The 5,234-nt window shown below is 33.7% G+C and overlaps 1 long non-coding RNA gene across 1 annotated transcript; it reads right to left on the bottom strand.

Annotated features, from left to right (window-relative positions):
• Positions 1 to 879: 879 nt before the first annotated feature.
• LOC131630122 (uncharacterized) lies at positions 880 to 3,699 on the bottom strand. Its single transcript, XR_009292244.1, has 2 exons — positions 3,574 to 3,699; positions 880 to 1,094 (listed from the first exon to the last, which is right to left on the bottom strand). It is a non-coding gene; the product is annotated as an uncharacterized LOC131630122 (long non-coding RNA).
• Positions 3,700 to 5,234: the final 1,535 nt, after the last annotated feature.

The raw sequence follows: 5,234 nt of genomic DNA, 5'->3' as shown, positions 1-5,234 counted from the left end.
CGTTATCCGAATTGCAAACATCGACGTCAAGCATCGACAATTTTTATGTTATCTCCCAAACTCCTCAAATAACTTCGACTACAACTGCACCCCATCCCAACATCATCACGTCAAACTCAAATCTATTATGGATGCGACAATCATTCTTATAATATATTTCATCTCGTTATCTTTCTGACGCTTCAAACAGAGTTCAAATCAAATATCCGAAACTCAAGCTACGCGCATTCTTGAGTTCCAACTAGGGTTCGCGATTCACAACACTTCACACACCGATTACGTCCATCAATCACTCATGCGAGTCTCATATAAAATCCACCGCAACCTCATCACTTTAACACTTGTCAAACGCCAGCATCAGACGCAAAGGTTAAACACACCGACAAGTTCCCAGTCCTCAATCGTGCTGAACATCGCCACTCTTTAACTTTTGTCTCCCCAAAATTATCCTTAACTTCACATCGTCTTCGACTGTGGTTAATATCCAAAACTCTCAACAACACTTGCATTTGTCGCTTATCGACAGCATACCAGACCCTCTCTTACAACAGAAACATCATCGAGAAGCAAAACTTCTCCCCCACTTGGAATCAAACCAATTCCTGCAACAAAACAAACAAGTACCGACAGTGTTTCATACACGTGTCGTGTACTAAAGACTAAAACACTGACAGCATTCAACTGTCGTACAACTCAACAGACTCGACAACTTGGCCGGACGGACCGACCTGCTCTAATACCACTATTGTAACACCCCATTTCTACCCGGCAATTATATATAAAAATTAGAGTTTTAAAAATTTCTCCATAAACAAATGAGGCGTCACATAATCAAAACAAAACAAATCACCTCGTCGCATAAAGCGGATACATAGCACCTTTGAAGCAGAATAACTTATTTTATTAAAACACAGCGGAATCACTTAAGAATATATTCAATAAAATATCTTCAGTTAACTTATCATTTTGTCCGACCAAAATGAAACAATTAAATAGCAACATCATAAATAATATAAATCGTTCCCCCCAGAGTGCTACGTATCAGAGCGACAACCGACTCGAGTAACGGCAACTAAATCTTCATACTTGAATACCTGCACGTTGCCAATATAAAGGCAACGGCGAAACAAGAGAAAAGGGTGAGATATCAAATCATATAAGTGGGCGTATGATAAATTGCATGCTAGGATTCAGACATATAAAATCATCACATCACAAGTATCAATAGCTACTATACACATCATACTTCTACAGTTCATTAGTCTCACATACTTTTCATCACATAACAAGTCATAATCATGTAAATAGTATCATCTAATAAATTTCACATATTCAAGTATGCACAAAATTCAATAGTACAATACTCAAAAGATTCAATACTATTATCCCAAATATATACACAATCCATCATTATCACATATCCACACATTTAACCAATTATGTATCAAAACATCACCAATTTCAATTATCACATCTCATGTACACATAACAATCACATAAATGCATATATTCAAACATCACATAACCTCAATGTGACTCAATGCAAGACATGTGACTCTATGCATGTGGTACCCAATGTGGACCCAAAGTTCCACCGCTTCCGATTCATATAGAATCTAGCCACGCTTCAGATCCGGACAAGATCAAAGCCATCAAATGTAAACATATAGTTTACCCCTTTCCGAATTCACTCTAGAATTCAAGCCCGCTTGTGTTTCAAAGCAAATCCACCTGTGTTTCAAGGCACACTATGATATGAATGTATGTACAATATCACAAATATATGCAATTAAGATCATCTCTACCATCTTAACTTTCCGCATATCACAATAATTCAACTCTATGAATTATCCACCAATCGTACACAACATTCGCAACACACACACATCATTAACATATAAGAGGCCAATTAATCAATTACGATTCACAAAATCCAATTAACTCTAGTATCCATACTATCTCATGTCAATTCACATTTACCACATATATATGAATATACACATTATCAAAACAACATCATTGGTATAACAATATATTATTCTCAACATAAATATTCGAGCCAAAAACACAATTACAGACAAATTCTCAAAATACTGTAATTTACCGATAAACCGAATAAGTCATCCAAGTCCAAACATAATATGATTAAATAGACTCATCGCAATTAATTCAATTATTAGTTTAACCAATTAATATCAAACTATATTAATTTAATTCACTTCAATTTCTATTCCATTTCCAATTTCTAGCATTCTATTGCTCAAAACCATTTTTATTGAAAAGAATATCACGCTACTTTCTTACGCGTCGAACGGAGACTCAAACGGAGTTACGGTTCAAAAGATATGAATTGTTAAAGTTCCAAATAAAAAACAAACACCGACGTTATACACTGACAACTCTAAACATGTCATAATTACTCAAAACAAATAAAAATATGACTCTTAATAATTCAAAACAACTCTGACAACTTATTGTCGACTCTAACAACTCTATTGACAACTCTAACAACTCTATTGACAATTCTATTAAATTATTATAATTTATTTATAAAGAATATTTAAACCAAACACAATTTCAGTCGATTCGTAAAATATCACAATTTCAACAAAATAACACCACCATGTTAATCTACTAATTAAACTTAGCTACCACGTAAATTTTTATCAAATTCCGAGCAACTAATTATACCGCTTAATTCGGCTATTCGATCAAATGAGTCTGTTTTGCATTTTATAAATACTACTGTTATTTAATAGATTCCAAAACATGACTCTTTTAATAAAACATTTTGTTTAACTTAATATTACTAATTAGTACCACTATACATAAATATATGTTATAGTTAATATACTACAAATGTATATACGAAAGTTATAGAACACAAAATAAAGAAAAGAACTCATTGCCGGTTGTCAAGACTAGCTCGGGGCTGTGCCGTCCATCATATGCTTAGGTTGTCGGCCGTTACAATTAGATCATAACCTATTTATTTTGGAGAATTTATTTAATTAAGAAAACTACTTAAGATACAATCATCAAACAGCATGCAGATTCATATTGGAAAGATTCGTGTATGAATTTTATTGAACTGAACTTCATAGTACATGTAATATCATACCATTCTGGACCTAGTTCAACTAGATGAATTATATTACTTATCCTTATTTAGCGAACTTCTAAGTTTTCTGGAACAGTGTTAAGAGAGTATATAGCATTGAAAACTTTCATTAATTAATTAATAAACCTATGTGGACTTGAACCACAAATGTTGGTGTTGCCGTCTGTAAGAGAGCTTATATATATTCAACACCCTGGTTTCATAACACGAACAGAAACAACAAGAAACATTCAAATATTAAGACAACCAGTAACAGCTAAAACATCAATTTCCAGAAACGAGTTAACATGGCAATTTCAAACAACAACCACAACAATTAAGAGAAAGCAATATCTTATAGATTTCTAATTTCTAACAACCATTAACACAAACAAATGCAATAACCTAAATCCCTAATCCCCAACATGCAATTTCTCATAAGCCCCATTATAGGAAGAGAATCTCACCCTTACCTTATCAATGGAAGCAACTCAATGGGTCTCTAATTGCATCTTCAATTGACACCATGGATGAAAAATCTTCAAGCTCCTTCTTCTTCTCCATAGTCTTGCCTCTTTCTCCTCTATTCTTGTCCTCTTTCCAATTCTCTAAAACCCTAATATAAAATTCAATTTGGACTTAGTTAACACTTCCTCTTCACAACCAATTTTAGGCCCAATAACATAAATAACCCGAAATAATCAAAATATCACTTTTAGTAATATTCCAACAATATAATAAATTCCGACTTGTAAATAATATTATTCTTAATATTATTTTTCGACTTCAATTTAATAATTCCAAATGTGCTCTTAAATAACACCGACAATCCAAATTCGACCAATATATCATATTTCCGGTCTAATCTTAATTACTCAGAAAATTCTCAAAACTTCAAATATTATTTCAATAATATTTCTAATACTGAAAATATCAAAACTCTTGATTAAATATCGATCCGCTATCCCGAACTAATACCGACTAAATCATCTCAAAATACGGAACTTCAGTAAACACTCTAAATGTCTAGATTAAACGAATAATCGAATTTCCGGGCGTTACAACTCTCCCCCACTTAGAATATTTTCGTCCTCGAAAATTGGCTCAACACCATCCAAACACAAACCTCGTATCCAAATATCAATCTCCAAATCGCGCTTGGTAACACTTCGATCACTACCTCTTCGTCACAACAATGATTCTCATGAACATAAACACATTACAGTTCTTACCAGTTTTGCAATAATCAACGACTCAATGCAGTATTTTGGCGCATCACACTTATTCCAACAGACCATCAATCCATATATCAAGATAACTCATCTTTACCGACTTCTGGCATATAGTTTCTTACTCCCTCAAGTCTTACAACAACAGTGTCACCTAAGGTTTCCGCTGCTCAACTCTGATAATTCTCTTTTAAGTCACCATTCTCGATAAAATTCCGTCCACTTAAATGGTTCACAAATTCTCGATCCAATACAAACTTTCTTCAATACTCATCCCCACATCGTTGTTTACTTGATAATTCCAATCTTTCACTTTGTGACACTCGCTTGCATAAAACGTACCACAACGATTGTTAATCTCATCTAATTCTAACTCAACCATCCTTCTTACCAAGCTACACAAATTGATGGGCGACTATCTTCACGATAAAATATAGACTCTTTCTACACTATTAAGACAACAAGACAAATCTATAACGTCCAACACGAGTTTCGTCTACCATTAACAAAAGATTGAGGGTGATCAGTTCCCCAATTTGCCAATTAGTATCTGACAACCATAGTGGAGTATAAATCGTTGTTACATCATAATAGCGTTTTTTCCGAATTTCCACTTAAATCCAATAACACGACATAATCCAATAATTCACTTTGGGTTTTCACAACTCCTATAACTTCTTACTCAATTGATTTTGTCGATGAGACACTGACGTCCAAACATAATACCAAATCTGATTCACAATTACTTAGCATCACACAATCGTCAAACATCTTTAAAACCAACATCTCGTCTTCTCATTTTATTCATTAACAACAAGTTCTGCTTAACTTCACTTCAGACATTTGCGGTAACAACCATTCTTATTCAACAGACTTACACATTTCCATAAGGTATAATACAACTT

This window comes from Vicia villosa, unplaced genomic scaffold, assembly GCF_029867415.1.
Source record: "Vicia villosa cultivar HV-30 ecotype Madison, WI unplaced genomic scaffold, Vvil1.0 ctg.000650F_1_1_1, whole genome shotgun sequence".
NCBI classification, from domain to species: domain Eukaryota; kingdom Viridiplantae; phylum Streptophyta; class Magnoliopsida; order Fabales; family Fabaceae; genus Vicia; species Vicia villosa.
This window is presented reverse-complemented; position numbering and strand designations above follow the sequence as displayed.